This window comes from Otolemur garnettii, unplaced genomic scaffold (genome assembly GCF_000181295.1).
Source record: "Otolemur garnettii isolate 467f Iridium unplaced genomic scaffold, OtoGar3 scaffold00002, whole genome shotgun sequence".
NCBI classification, from domain to species: Eukaryota; Metazoa; Chordata; class Mammalia; order Primates; family Galagidae; genus Otolemur; species Otolemur garnettii.
In genome coordinates this window covers 46,523,518-46,539,697 of record NW_003852397.1, presented here as the reverse complement: position 1 = coordinate 46,539,697, position 16,180 = coordinate 46,523,518, and the positions used below count along the sequence as shown (strand labels likewise).

The 16,180-nt window shown below is 35.5% G+C and overlaps 1 protein-coding gene across 1 annotated transcript in view; it reads right to left on the bottom strand.

Annotated features, from left to right (window-relative positions):
- RBMS3 (RNA binding motif single stranded interacting protein 3) overlaps nucleotides 1-16,180 on the bottom strand; it is a 570,468-nt gene that overhangs the window by 216,039 nt on the left and 338,249 nt on the right. The window lies entirely within an intron of this gene.

The window sequence follows — 16,180 nt, the reverse complement described above, 5'->3', positions numbered from 1 at the left end:
GTTGATCACTGTTTTACCAGCATTATTATCTCACTCACTACGTTACTTCTACCATATATCCCTTACACTGAAAACTCCTTCATATAGCCATCTGATACTTAACCATATTTGTTTAATCAGGGAAGAAAGAACTAGTTGAAGCATCTGAAAGTGTCAAGGACATTGAGTATTAGGAGAGAGGCCAGGCTCCATCCAGTTCCATGGCTTTGTGCCTTCCGTCACTGAAGTGTTGGATCTTCTCCTGTCATTAAGAATTTATTTTATTTTTAACTTTTTTGGTCTCAATCTAAGATTTCTAGGATTGTTTTAATCCCAGTAGATGTTACTTTTCTTTATGAATTTGAGATTTGCAGCTCCTTTGTAACCACAGAAGGAACTGTGTTTAAGACTTTTGAATTAGGTACTTGTGGCAATTATTTTTAGAAGTGGTATTTTTCAACCCTAAAAGCAGTACTGATAGCAAGACATTTTCTCTCCAGCATCTCAGACATGTAAAGACTAAAAAGCATTATTGGGTCTCACTGCGGTCCCATGGCTTCTTTGCCTTATACAAAGAAAGGATACCATACAGATGGAGAAAATATGGGTTTGTCATTCTTCTAATTGGGGTTTTTTTTTAACTAATGTGACTTTTCTTCTGGACCTAGTTCTTGCCCTTATATACGATGCAAAACAGTTGCATACAGAACATAAATATAGAACTTAGTTTTTGAAGAAAGATTTTTTTCTCCATTGGAAATTTCTATAAATAGACTACCTTTCTTTTAAGAAAAAGAACCACTTATCAAATAGAAGTATTAAAACCAAGTGAATGGTCTGCTGAAAGTGATGGTCGAGTATTTCTATTCTTCTGAAACCAGAATGAATGTTGAGATAGGTAACTGAAATTCAAGGAAGAAGCTTTTAACAGACGAAGGGAATGAAATATTTAACCCAATACAGAATATTGATATTTATCTATTTAGCAAATAAGGAAGAAAGTTGGTCCTTCAAGATTTGGAATGGAAGGAAGGGCCACTGGGTTTCTTGCTGATTTCTTCTCCTACAGTTAATTTCCTCTCCATCAAGGAAAAGACCTTATGACAAAGCAATATAAAGTTAACACCCAAGTAGCACCTAACATTTACCAGAAACTTTTTAAGAGCTCTATGTAGCTTAACTTCCTTAATCCACAGACACCCTTACAACACTTGTAGAGAAAGGGGCTCTGATTATCCCCATTTTACCAATAAAGCAAGAGAGATGTTAAGTAACTTGCCCAAGGTCAGACGTAGTACATCCAGGAAGTGGCAGAACTAAGTCCTGAGATCAATGAGTCCATTTACTACTGACATTACTACAGTGTCTGAGTCTGAGAAATTTCCATGCATTCTGACAACCCATCTTTCCTGTCAGCAAAAGGGAACAGAGTGCTTTTTTCAAAGGGTGTTTAGAAAAATAAATTGACAAACTTATAAGGCACCAAGTACAATGTTTGCCATAGACTAATTCCCCAACTCCTTATGCCAAAAAAAAAAAAAAAAAAAAAAAGATATTTATTGATAAAATTGGTGACAAGAGATCAGAAACATTTCTTGGCTCTAATTACATCTTAGAGGAGATGCTGCTGTAAAAAAGCAAACTTGAAATAATATCATACAAATAGTAACAAGAGAAATACTCTATAGTCAGACAAGAGACAAAAAGACTAGTATGCAGAAGGTGGAAATGTTTAAATTCTGAAGTTAAAAAAAGAAACCCAATGACAGAAATGATCTTCTCTGCAGGAGCCAAAAGAGTGTAAAATAATTCTACTGAATCGGGGACTGATAAGTTTCTGTGCCAAACCTGACTGAGGCAGCAGGAGGATTAACAGTGTAAATAAAACAGCTCGAATAAAACTTTCTGAATGAAGTGGTGGCAAAGGTCAAGGGGAGAAGATCTCAGTGCTATTGATAAAGGACTTCATTAAGTTCCCCTTCATCAGGGGAGCAGGGTATAAATATTTATTCGAACGACACTTCAAATCAATGTAAAGGTTAATGAATCCATCCTGCTGATGGCGAAGGCACTCCCACCCCAATGCACTGCAAGGACAGAACCTGCGGGAAACTTTTGGAAAGGAGAAAACTTTAAGAAGACTATAGCTGTGTTTTCAAATGATTTCAATTAGAAAATCTAATGGCAATGTCTCATTGCCAACTGTAGAATTAATTGTAACAACCAACTGGATGCTTGGTGTTCCAGCAAATTTATATTTCCTATTTCTCTGCTTCTTCTAATTTCCATAGGCCATTTAAAAAAAATTCAATCTGAAGAACATACCAATGGAACGTGGGAAGGAGAATGGGAAGAAAATTTAACCTTTACAAAAATGAAAAGGGTTCTTGTGCTTTTGAATGATGTCTTCCCTCCCCATTTCTTAAATCCCAAACGGAAGCTTTTGAGATTTATGTGTTTAAAATTTACAAAGAGAAATATATTATGGAAAACATTGCCATGTAGAACCATCCTATATGATGTTTTCTGCATTCACTCTGCAAGTATTTATTAATCAAATGCGTTATTAAGAGAGATTTAAGACAATGTTAGGGCATCACACGAGAATAATATGTGTATGTTCAACTATTTTTTTAATTCAGTGTGTCTATATTAAGCATTCTATGTCCAAATGCTGGGTGTTGGAGGAGATACAAGAATAAAAAAGGTATAATTCTGTAATGCAGTGGGATAAGGTAAGTACACGGCACTTGTTCTATGGTGACTACATATCGCAAATAATTACGATAACACCAATCATTTAACACAGCACTTGTTCAATGGTAACTACATATCGCAAATAATTACGATAACACCAATCATTTAACACAGCACTTGTTAAATGGTAACTACATATCGCAAATAATTACGATAACACCAATGATAATTACATATCGCAAATAATTACGATAACACCAATGATAACTACATATCGCCAATAATTACTACATAACACCAATAATTCAATGCAGTACAGTGAGAGTTAAGGGAAGAAGAGTTGGAAATCAGTCAAATATACATGAAAAATGTTGTATTTGTATCTGGGCAGAAAGGAGGGGATTCTCTATTTGATGTATGAGGGTAGAAGAAAGGTATTACTGGCCCTGGCAACCAGAGGTGCAAAGATATACTGAGATACACAAAATTTTTGTCATTTACCTAAACTAATGACACTGTGCATTGACATTGCCATCCTGGTCCTAAAAAAAATGACACTGTTTACAAATCTGGGAATCACCAAAGCAAATGCCAAGTATTTATCTTTCCACTCATCTCCCCAAATCGCACAATATGGACACTTATTTATTATGGGCATTTATTGGATATAATTCTAGATGAGATACAGCCTGTGGGCATGAGCTCAAAATGGACAGGTAGTCGTTAGCTACATAAAAGGGGGGTATATCTCCTATGGCCCGTGTGAGCTGATGCTCATCAATGACGTCGTTAGTGGACTTCAACAGTTTAATTATATTTCTGGAAGGTAGATGTTGACGAAATGATTCTCGTAATGCCAATAAATGCTACTCACAATGCTACCAATACTATCTACCATTTCCTGCCAGAACTCTTTGTGGAGCTATATAAAGTCTCTCAGTTCATTCTTGCATCACTTTGATAAAGAGGATATCATTAATATTTAATGGAATCATTAGGTTCCATGAGGAATTCTCCAAGAGGCTAAATAACTTGCCCAAGTTCAAAAGTAGAGAAGAGATAGCATGCAAACTCAAACCAAAGGCAAAGAGGGTATTCTCTATGTTTTACTATCAATTAAATTAACAGCTGCAAAAGAGGGTCCGACCCACGCTTTAAGTTCTCAGAAGCATGGTCAGCGGCTGGGTGTTGCTCTTCTCTTTAACATCACGTAGATGTAGCAAGGACACAAAACGCTTGTCTCTGGGATGAGTGAAATGAAAAGATTGTCAAGGGATACAAACCAGTGCTAAACTGTGCCCTTTCAAAATACATTGTAGGAGAAATTTAATCTTAATTTCCTTTGTCAATTACATGGATTAATTGTTTAAAATTATCACTAGTTACTAAGGACAATCAGAGAATTACTTTTCTTAGAGATCTTTCAAATTAGGTTAAGATGATGAAATAAGCTTAAAGAAATCATGATTATGGGACTCTAAGAGGGACTTCGCCATTATTAAAATAAAGAATTTTATGTGCACACTAACAGCACACAGTGTTCATTTAGTTACATGTTAGTGTTTCAATTATTATTATTATCATTTCCCACAATTGGCAAAGCCAGAAAGTCACACTTAAGATGTATCCCACATGGTGAGCAGCACTAAACGGTGAAGCCCGGCTGTAAGATGAGTGCTGTATGAAATTATCAGCAAGGAAAAGAAGAAAGTCCTTATGATAACATGGCTCACTTGTCATATCTGTAGTTATAGCTTTCTGGCTCTTAGATAGTAGCCTTACACTTTCCCGAAATTCTGGCAGACTCACACACCTCTCACACCTCAGACAGTCCCATTCCTATAATTTCAGTAACTGTAAATACTGTTAAAACACATTGTTCTAATAAACATTCATATGTTCAAACTATATGCTACTTGTTAATAAAAATGATAATGCAAATGTTTAGAATAATCACTGTCTCTGCTTTAAAAAAATAAAATAGAACATGAACTATATATTAAAGTACCTAAATGTTTGTTTACAAAAAATAGTAGTATGACTCATTTAATTAAAATTTTTAAATTCCTCCATTTAAACTTGCTTTCTAGAACACACATAGGCTCTCACAAAAATATTAAAAAATGAGACTATTTTAAACTTCACCATTATCCTGATTATCTTACCGGTCTTCTCTTGTTCTAGAACAAGGGTCCTCAAACTTTTTAAACAGGGGCTAGTTCACTGTCCCTCAGACGGCTGGAGGGCTGGTCTATAGTTTAAAAGGACAGGCAGCCGCTAAGCAGGCTAGTCAGTGGTGGCAAAAACACCCAGCAGGCCGGATAAATGTCCTGGGCGGGCCGCATGTGGCCCACGGGCCGTAATTTGAGGATGCCTGTCTACAACGATGAAAAGGATTGACCTTTATATCAGGGGTTTTCAGGGTTTGTTAGTTTGTTTTATCTCAGGACCCCTTTAACTCTAAAACATTTTGGAGGACCTAAAGAACTTTTGTTTGCATGGGTTATATTTATCAGTATTTACTGCTGTTAAAAAATAAAACTGAAAAATGTTTCTATGTTTCCTTATTAATATATTTAAAAATAATAATGATAAACCCGTTCCATAATAACGAATAAAAGGTCTATTTTCAAAAAGAAAAATAAAGGGAAGAGTGATCTTGTAATTTCCGGCTACAAGACAGGGGGATTCTCACTTTTGCTTTTGTATTCAATCTTTTGCCATATCCCAAATCATGTAGTCTCTTGGCAACTCCACTCAACACTCAGGACAGAATCAGGATGCACAACGCAAATATAGTAATGCATTATATTATTATAAAAATATTCTTGACCTTGCAGACCACCAGAAAGGATCTCAGGGACCTCCAGGGGTTGCTGGAGCACCATTTGTCCCCAATTCACTACACCATCTTAAAAGGGTTGTATGTAAAAATAGGTTAGTTTTAATATTCGACTTCAGAGCTCTTGTGTATTTTGTTAAGATTTTTTAAATATTAAAACTTCATTATCTTATATATTTGTACACTTCTAATTCTTTTGAATGGATGTTGAAGACATTTGGGGATTAGGCAGATTCTATTACCGACCAGTGGAACTGATCAGTTTTATCTACCATTACACATTCTTATCAACAATCATACATTGTAGGTCTTTTAGAAAGAAGCCTGTTACCTATCAGCAAGGGCTACCTTACTTAGGGTGTGCCTGGTATGTCTATCTCCAGTGAGTTTGAGGAACTTTGTACTCAGTTTTGAATTCTTTCTCTCGCTATGCTGATTCAGTTTATTCAAGAATACATTTACAGATGAGATGGCAAACTCAAAATATTAATGAAAATAATAGATCACAGAGAAATGAACTTAAAGCTTATATGAATTTAATACCATCTTAGTTTGAGTTCACCAGAAACAGACTTTGGTTGCCTGTGAAAGTGAATTATTAGGAAATATTTCCAGGAAAAGCCAGGAGGAGAATGGAGAATTGCAACTGTGAAGTGAAGGAGCCAAGTGTGGTGTCAGGCAGAGGCCCACAAAGTATAACTGGGCTGCATCCCTCAGGGAAGCTGCGGAGGTCATGGAGGTCACACCCACGATTTCTACAGCTCATCAGAAGAACTGAGAGAGTGGCACATGAACACCTGTCACTCATTCTTACTCTGAACACCTGCTAGTCATTGCTGATGGGCTGTCCCAACCTAGTCAGGCACTTCTGACACTCATTGTTCATAGTCAAAGAGGCTTGTGCAGCTTGAGACAGGCACCTGGGGAGAGAGATGCAGGTGCTGGCTGACGGCAGATGGGCAAACACCCGAGGAGCACTAATGTCTGCTCTCTAGTACAGAACAGCTAGAAACCAACTGAAATTGCTGAGTTGATATTTCTTCAGAGCATTTCACTGACTCAACTAGTACAATTGTTGTATATAAACCTTGACCCAAAATAAGTTATATTTTCATGTGAAGAGAAAATGCTGATGTTTTTATATGTATAGCCTGCCAGTCTTATTACATCATCATAAGAATTCCTCTTTGTATCCATGTTTCCCACCATGAATTGTGGGAAATATGTGTCTCAAAGTTAAGTTTTCCAATGAAGCAGAAATTAAAGCTTTAGGGCACCCTTTCTGTCATGGGGCAGTGAATTGGGTGGGGACAAGATCGATGCTTTAGATATAATTATCTAAAGCTTAAAGCTGATTATAACCTTGATGGGGTCCATTTGTTTTTTGAAGGCCTAATAATTTTTCAATAATAGGCATTATGGAAAGCAAGTATCAAGGTTGAGTTCTAAGAGATACATGTTTGACTGAATTTAGATTTGCAATTGGTATGTTTTTTTCTGGTGTATTATTTAGTACCAGATGGTTTAAGTTAATATTTTATTTCTTTATGTCAAAACAATGTGCTCTGCAAGAGAAGGACCACCAAAGCCTCTTTTGGGATATCCAATCATCTTTTATTCTAATATATCCTTACGAGAAGGTATATAGAAATTATGCAGTCAAAATAATTAACAGGATAGTATTTTCCTGTTCAACATATAAGCAAAGTGTATGATACTTAGAAAGAGTCTTTGCTGGGCTTAACTTTAGTCAGGCTTCTGAAACTTTTCATAGACCCATCTGTGCACTTTCTTATAAAATACAATTTAAGCAAAAGATTTCTTCTAAGTCAGTTTAGCCAGAATCTCTCTTATCCCTAACGTGTCCTTTAGTAATTTTCCATCCACGGACACTTAACGCTGCTCTTTAGCTATAAATTCTCATGTGTTCCTGCTATATTGAGAACATGGGCCTACTCTCTCCCCACCACTGCAAGACCTCATTACAGTGGTCCCTGTACCTAATGCCATGGTTCTAACAAAAAGTCTTTCTTGCTATGCTTTAGCAATTTTTAGTGAATATTTTTCTTTAAGGGTCACTTACGAAGAATAAAATACTTTTAAGTATTTAATAATACTTAAAAATTAGGAGAAACTATGAGAGCTCTCTAGAGGCTATTTAATAAAATAATGTAGGACTAGTCCAGATGCTATGCAGTTCAAACAAGTTCTATATTAGTATGTTAGACTCTGTTGCTACTATAACAAATTAGCAAAAACTTAGAGGCCTAAAATAATACAAATCTATTATCCTACAGCTCTGTAGGTCAGGAGTCCAAAGCAAATCTAATGGAGTTAAAATCAAGGTGTCAGGAAGGCTGAGTTTATTTCTGGAAGATCTAGGGGAGAATTCAATTCCTTGCCTTTTTCACCTTCCAAAGGTTGCCCATGTTCCTCCAGCTTTAAAGCCAACACCGTCCTTCTCACATTGCCTCGCTCTGACCTTCTCTTCTTTCTCCTCCAGTTTAAGCCTGCTTGTGATTACATAGCGCACACCCAGCTAATGGATGATAATTTCCCTATTTTAAAGTCTGTTTATTAGCAACTTTAGCCACTTTAATTCTAGCCATAACCTTCATTCTCCTTTTCTTTTCTTTTTTTTTTTTTGATTTGACCTAACATATTTATAGGTTTTGGAGATTAAGACTTAGAAATCTTTGGAGGACTATTATTTTACTTTCCATAATGAGGTATTTACTTATTCACTAATATTTAACAAATGATTACTAGTATTATTCTGTGCTGGGCATTGGATCAGATGTTAGAAACAGATAGCAAGGTATAGTCCTTGTTTTCAAAAGGTTTGTAGAATAATTTTTTTAGGGAAAATGAGAGAGATAAACATCAAAGTTCTTTCTTAGAAAAACCCACAATCTAATGGGACAAATGTGTCTTTGAAATTCATGAAGTCTAAAAAAAATAAGTCATAAGCATGCCAATTTCCTATGAAAGATTTGTCTTTTTCTACTGAAAAATGACTAAAATAATAGTCATATAATTGATTCATCATGCAGGGCTTAAAGATGTAAGAAATCAGAGGAAGCAGCTAATAAGATAAACAAATGATGACTTGTTCAGAGCTTGCCTAATCAATGTTTTCATTCATATTCTTCTTAAAATGTTTTAAGTTTTTCAGATTTTTCATTTTAAAAAAAATAGATAACTAATAAGTTGTGTGTGTGAGGCAGGCTTTTTGACAGTTACTGAGAGAGAGCAGCAAGTATTTAATTCAGAAAACTATCCATTTATTTAAAAATTGCTTAGAATGTGCCTTTAAATCAATTCTATTAAATGAAATTCAAGGCTCTGAAATGCACTAAACACTTAATTATTCAGTTTGGTTTCCCTGGCTTCTGTCTTAATTGGTCTTAAGCCACTCAACTCTCTTTGCTAGCTAATAGGACTCATTGGAACAGACACTAAATGGTTTAACTACTCATTAGTTATGTGACAGGAAGCAAAGCCCAACGTGGCCTTAGAAATAAAATTAAGGTTTTAGTATTTATTTTTTAAGTGTGAAGTCTTCAGTTCAGAAATCTATGCAGACCTGAATGGAGTTACTATTTAGAAATTATAATGAAGATAGTTCACGATTTTTGGAGATGTATAGAAAATGCCATCATCTCTTTTCTCCATGCCATGAAATTATGACTACTTTAAGCAGGTGGATCCTGGAACCAAATGGAGAACCCAAAGAAATTCTGTCACTAGTCCCTGATGCTTTCTTCATGTAACTGTAGAAAAAGTACGGCCAACAGAGCATTACTCATATTATACTGATAAAAACATATAGGTCACATCAAATTATGTGTGCGGTGAAGGCTATGTTAATTACCAGTTTGTTTTCAGTATTGCAAATTGTATATAAACCAGCACATTGTACCCCATGAAGGCATTAATATACAAAGCTATGATTTAATATAAAAACAGATCTTTTTGGAGAACAGCTTGTTTAGCCATAGTTCTGCATTCCTCACACACCCCTCAGAATGTTTATTATTATAAAAGCAAATATAGGTATGAGGATCATTCAGTTCATACACAACTGTACAACTCTAAAGATTTACTGAGAACTTACACTGAGCTAAGCACACAGCTGGTAAAGCCACAAAAATGAAACAAACAAAAAAACCCCTGGTTTGGAAAATTCAGATCAAACAAATTCTTTCTTTCTTTCTTTCTTTTTTAAAGTTGTAACTTCAATTTTATTTAATTTTAATTAACAACGTATAAATACATTTTTAAAAAAATTACTTGACCACGATTCACACTTTGTAACCTGCCCTTACCAAGTTTAGAGCTTCAGAAGAAAATCAAGGACAGCGTGAGATTACATAATAAAATCTAAAGTATTACTAAAAAACTTTTCTCACTTTCAAAACAGAAGCCTCCTTACTTTATACTTTACTCCAGTGTGTTGTTACACCTTGTTGGCAAAGCCAACCATCCTACCATTCATTACCCAAGTCCATCATAACCTAAACCTCTGCCTTCTCTACAGTGATAATGCTCAACAATTGTGCCTACCCTTAACTTTGGTGGAATTTGGACGGCTCTAAAACGTTCCTGTTTTCATCAGTCATCCACCTCATAAAGTTCCCAATGCTCTGAGGTCAGCCAGGCCATTGTGGAGACGTTGTTCTTATCTTCCCCATGCCTCTCTTGCTAAATTTCAACTCTGGCTTATACCTGTGTATCACTAATATTCTAGCCCATCAATCCTAGCATATGGTTTATGTTCTCTGCTGCTAATGAAAAGTTATTAGAAGAGTATGTTGGGATCATGAAATTTACTTTAACATTTTAGCTAGGTCTACCTTCCTCTATAGACAGAAATTTTGAATCAAAAATAGTTTCCCCACACAATTATTGCAACCTTAACTTTGAGTTCTCTTAAAATCAGAGCCTGGGAAGTGATCATTTCATTGGGAGTTGGTATCAGAAAGCAGATATACCAGAAAAGGGAAGGAAAAGCAAGGAAGAAAAAAAAATACAATAAAGAGTGTGTTGCTGAGCTTATTTCCACTATGGGAAACTTCTCAAAGAAGCCCATGCGATGTGACTCAAAATTTTCCCTCCAAAGGACGAGAGACTTAGTGCCATCCAGTGATTCCTATTCTCCACTGATGGAGGGTTATCCTGTGGGGTGACATCTCCTTCAAAGTTTGCAGAAGACTTGCATTTATTTGAACAAACTTTTATAAATATTGTCTTTAAGTGTAAAAGTGAAGAAATGAGGTGGACACTGAGGTTTGATGCTTCCAGGGTAACAGAGACTGCCTATGCCATCTGCCATTGAATCATAGATGGGAAAATTGGATAAAGAACAGACATAAAACCCATTCTATCTACTTCTATTCTCCTGAAGATGGTTTTTTATCCCTTCTCTATCTCGTTTCTCATTATCCAAACTTGGAAAATGAATCATCTCTGTTTTTTTTCTTAATCTGTATCTAATCAGCTATACATATATAACTAGGTTACTTTCCACACTATCAGATGTGGCTCCATAGAAAGGTGGAAAAATGATTGACCAAATCAATTTCCATAGAATTCACAATTTTAGGACCATGAAGTTGGTCCAGCTGCTCGGTGAAGTTCACTAATAACATTATAAAAGTGTTTGTTTCATCATGAAGCAGCCATGGGTTTGCTATGTAGAAATAATGTAAAAGGCATCTTTAACAATGAATGAGGCAAATGAGATGCTTCATAGAAAGTGACCCCTAAGTATTACAAAAATCCTCTCCCTAATGAGAAAACTAAACTAGTATCCAACCGGGGACTCACAAAGTCTTTTCTGCAAATGATGTTTTAGTTTCACAAAAATGAAACAGAATGGGGCATGATTCACCTGAGCAAACAATAAAGATATATTTCTGCTAAACCATCAGGGGTAGAGAACCTGTTTCCCACCCCAGCATACACGATAGCATTTTTGTATTTGTTACCTCTTTCTTAATTACAGTCGTCTTTGTGGACTGAATAGACTGGTACTACTGAGGAAACACAGATTGTGAGTCCTTGCAACATTTCCCACCGACAAAAATATGTAACTCTATTGCTTTAATATTGTCACATTTTGAAACTATGCCTCTTAATACAAATTGCATTTAAAGATGTTGCCAGTATTTTACTCTAAAAGGAGTGTTAACTTCAAAGAAAATTTTTTCCAGTTTAAAAATATCATATCATCCTTGTAAATTGTCTCCCTGCTTTCTTCCATGAAGTGTTCATATGTGTACATAATCATACATATTTTTATTTGCATTAAACGCAACAGTAAGTCTACTCTGTCAAAGTATCAAAAAGGCATACAAGTTTATTTTTATTGGAAAAATTGTTTCTTTAATACTTAACTATTTGTCCAAACTTCTTTTGGTTATAGGATTTGCTAAAATTTAATGTGGTGAGCTCTCTTTCAAACCTTCCCTATTTCTTAACATGGTCAATTTGGGTCAGAAACAATTATGTAAAGAGTAAGAAAATCATACGAGAAGTAAGTTATTCATTTTGTTCTGGAAAGACTGCTCCATTGATAGGAACATGTGCTTACAGGCAAAAGTCTAGTTTGAGAGCAAAACATGATTTATTTTTTTACAAACAGCCTGCATGTTCTGTTCATCAATACATGTCCTTACATGTGGAAGCCTTTTCCGCATGGTGCACTGCTCTGCTCTGGGGGCTCTTTGAAAGCAAGCCTTTCAACTTTATGCCCCACAGATCCCTGAAGTGTCTGGGAACTAACCCTTTGCTTTTGCCAGAGGTTTGAAAATGGAATGCTTTGGGGCTGCACAACATTCCTGGGCAATTCATTACAGGACAAAGAAATGTCTAGTGTTAGGCAGACAAGCAACTAATGATCCTTCATTTTGTCCAGAAAACATCAAGATCGATATGTAGGACATGCAACATTTATGGAACGCTGTGTTTTCTTTTCCCTCTAGGGGAGGGAGAAAACACTGGATGATTTCTTTCTGCTGATGGCTACAATACTCAAATGATTGACACTGGTTAGCACATGCCTTTGGCCTCTCCTGCCCATCTGCTAGTAGCAACATTCATGCCTAATGTTTATTAACCTCCTCGATGCTAGTATTCAATAATTTGACTTCGGGCATGTATATCTAGCTTCATTGAGCAGGAGATAACACTATAATCTAGAGTAAACAGAGATAGTTCTGGGATTAGCTAATAGGCCTTAATGGTCCATATTCCATTATGGAAATGGTCCATATTCATTAAAATAGACCTTTATGAATAAAAAAGGGAAGTTCAGAGAGAGAACGAATGATCTAAAAGAAGAGATCTACAAAGTTCCCTTCCAATTCATACAATCTGGCAGGAATTAGAACCCAATATCAACATGAAATCATATTTAATGAGCAAATTATTTGTCCAATGACACCAATAGAAATGGGGCAACAACATAAAATGTGGTCAGTGTTGCAAGCCTTTGTAAATATCCTCAACTATGATGTTTTTAGAATTTTAAATTCGGACCGATTTCAAAGTTTAAGGTTAAAGTATATTTTTAAAAATTGTTCTTTTATAGAAATGTCATAGTAGGAAATTTGGAAACTAAATGATCACATCAGGACAATAATGAGCTTTGCCTCTCTTTTAAAAGTAATCTTTATTGTCAAGAGTGACAGAAATTGAAATGGTACCATATTTGGCCAACCACATTCACACTTCCCTAAGTTATTCCAAAATAGAGAAGTAAGCAATGTTAATATGAAACTAAATGCTCTGTACTTGATTAAAGTAAGATTAAAAGCAGGGAATGAGAAGAAGATGTTTGATTTACTATTTAATCTCTCAGTAGCTCCCGTAGGGCTGGGGAGCTCAGATCATTATTGGATCAGTGCAGTTTCCTCATCAGCATGACCCTAAACCAACACATTAAAATCATCGATATGCCATTCTATGAAATCACAGCCTTCCAAATTAAAAATGCCAAATCTTCATAATGTGGAACATGGAGATTTTTCAAATGTTTTGAATTCTATTTTAGTTGTCCATAGATCTGACTAATTACAGTTGCTTTTAATCAGTGCATTCACAAGCCAGAAGATTCCTTAGAGTATTGAAATGTTTTAGAATATTCATCAATACTTGATAGTATTAAAGAAGTTTAGAAGGTTGATCATTTAAAAAAATCATAATATCTGAAGTCAGGGCTTACAGTAATATGCTGCACTCTGTCTTAAAGATGGAATAGAATGTTGGATTAAGATATGATTTTTAAAAGTAAGATTTCAGCTAACCCCAAGAAATAAACAGTGAGGACCGATAAAGGCAGATAGCATACACCCAAATTTTATTATGCTAGTCATGACTTAGTGGTGATACCCAATGAGAACATATTATTCAGCTTTCAAAATATCTTGCATTACACCCTCTTTTATTTTTATACCCCATCAAGTTTAAGTATCAAAGATTAAATATCTTCAGTTAGCATTTGAAGCCTTTATTAAACTCTATTTAACTTCCAGAGTAACATATAAGTAAGAAAATTCAAGTCCTGATGATGATCGATATTACATACTAAGCTCTATTATGCTGAGTGCAAATCTCAGAAGCATTCAGTTATCTCAGTTAAGAGTTTTATAACCAGCATAATTATTTTGGCTTTCTTACTCCCACTAGATAAGAATGAGAATCTCATAACCAAGTTCTTGCTATTCACAATGTTTCCATTGGGTGTAGCTATGATATTAGATAGGTTAATATCATAGCTTGCATAGTCTGGAAGGATGCCCAGACAGTTGGGGATTTGGAGTGACTTTCTTTGTCTTCGGCATTAAATTGTGCTAGTCAGTGGTGTGTTCTATGGGGAAAACCACATAAAATACTTTGAAATCAATCAGGGCAAGAAAGATTTCAATATGTCCTCTTATAAAAAAAGAAGAAATCTGAAACATTGAAACCTGTGCTAAAACTTGAATCAACGAAAATTTCTATGCAGTTTCCTCACTTTGGAATTGTTCACATTAACAACATATTTATAACTAGTTTGAATGCCTTCTATATATGTATATGTAAATAGTTAGGGACCTGCTGGGCAACGTGGGATAAATAAAGGGATAATCCACTAACAATGCAACTCCATTATTCAATGGTGGGTCTGAGTAAAGTGTCTTAAAATGTCTGTTTGTGCTAAAAAAAAAAAAAAAAAGCATTTCTCTGAAAATGCGAGGGCAGCTTCCATGCTGAGATGAAAACTGCTAACTCGTTTTTTAACAACACCATATGTCTCCAATTGGATCATAATGCAGTCAGTTCTCCAGGGAACGTTACACATGGAAGCTAACCAAATCAAGACACAGTCTTCACTGTATGTCGGCTCCCTGATTAGCTAGTGATTGGCTATTTTGGGTTTTCCAGATCATGCAAGTTTTAGTCTGAAGGGTCTTTCTGCAGCCCCAATATCTTCCCCAAACCAAGCCAGTCACAAAAGGACTCCTAGCTTTTCACAGGTTTTTTTGTTTTTGTTTTGTTTGTTTGGTTTGGTTTTTAGAGATGTCTCTACGTTGCCCAGGATGGAGTGCAGTGTCTGTTCACAGGCATGATCATTGCTTTCTGTACCCTCCAGTTTCTGAGTTCAAGCAGTCCTCCTGTCTCAGTCATCTGAGTAGGTAGGACTACAGACATGCCCTACCACACCCAGCTTAGATGTCTCCATATAACCTTAACATATTTTAAGAAACTACAATGCCTAAACCCTGAACTCTCTAGTGGATTTTAAATAGTATCTGCATTATATAGTAAACATTATTGAAACCTAGCTTTAAAAGAACAAAGATAAATACTGTAAGACTTAGGAAGTCACCTTTTATCCCCCTGAGAATAATCATAAACAAAAGATCAATAAATAAACCAACATTTATTACTCAGATAGTTCTTTATTCATTATAATTTCCCTTAGTTTAGTATTTCATTCAATCTTTAATTTTTTTTATTAAATGAGTACGATACATTTAAATATTTAGGCCCAAAGAGATGGCTCACACTCATAATCTTAACACTTTGGGAGGCTGAGGTAGGAGGATCACTTGAGGCTAGGAGTTCAATACTAGACTAAGGAAGAGTAAGGCCTTGTCTCTATTAAAAAATTGGCTGGGCATGGTGGAACCTGCCTGTAGACCTACCTACTCCGGGCACTGAGGCAGGAAGATTACATGAACCCAGCAGTCTGAGGTTACAGGGAGCTATGATGACTCCACTGCACTCTAGCCCAGGCAACAGAGTGACCCTGTCTCAAAAAATAAATAATAAAATAAAATAAATTTACAAATCTATTACTAAACACCTGCCACATGTACTACTGCAAGTTTAATATCAAGGTGAGGCATTTTTAGCCCTAATATACATGATTCTTTCTGTTTATGTAATTCTTTAATATTAAATGTAATTCTTTATTATAAAAGTTATATGACCTTATGATGTGTGTAAAACTAAGAATTTTGCCTTGGTAAATGTGAAATGTCCTAGGATAGTCTAAAGTTTCTGACATTCCCTCTGATGAATGGAGAAAATTTTTTAAAAAATTTCAATATGCTAGTAACTGATAATTTCATAAAATATAAAATTATGTCCTCAGATTAGATGACAGTTGAC